Genomic DNA, 283 nt, shown 5'->3' with positions numbered 1-283 from the left:
GAAATAATAAAATAATATAAATATAAAATAGGTACCTACCTTGATTTTGATTATTCTGCGGGGCTTCCACATTTTCTTCCATCCTTTTTTTCGAGAAAACTCTCTTTTTTAAAATTTTTTGGAGGTAAAATGAAACTGAACGACTGAACTTCCAAGTTACCAGAAAACGCGTTTTTTTCTTTTTTATCCCAATAAAAAATTTTTCTATTTAAAATCGGAAATCTATGAACCGGAAGGAAAGTAGAACAATAAATCACTTATAAAAAGTTGGTTTTGAGAAATG

The 283-nt window shown here is 28.3% G+C and overlaps 1 pseudogene; it reads right to left on the bottom strand.

Annotated features, from left to right (window-relative positions):
- Nucleotides 1–82, bottom strand: part of LOC136795820 (uncharacterized) — a 2,544-nt pseudogene extending 2,462 nt beyond the window's left edge.
- Nucleotides 83–283: the final 201 nt, after the last annotated feature.

Source organism: Halyomorpha halys, unplaced genomic scaffold, assembly GCF_000696795.3.
Source record: "Halyomorpha halys isolate HHAL.00 unplaced genomic scaffold, Hhal_1.1 Scaffold82.1, whole genome shotgun sequence".
Classification (NCBI taxonomy): domain Eukaryota; kingdom Metazoa; phylum Arthropoda; class Insecta; order Hemiptera; family Pentatomidae; genus Halyomorpha; species Halyomorpha halys.
The sequence above is the reverse complement of the archived record's forward strand: the minus strand, read 5'-3'. Positions and strand labels throughout refer to the sequence as shown.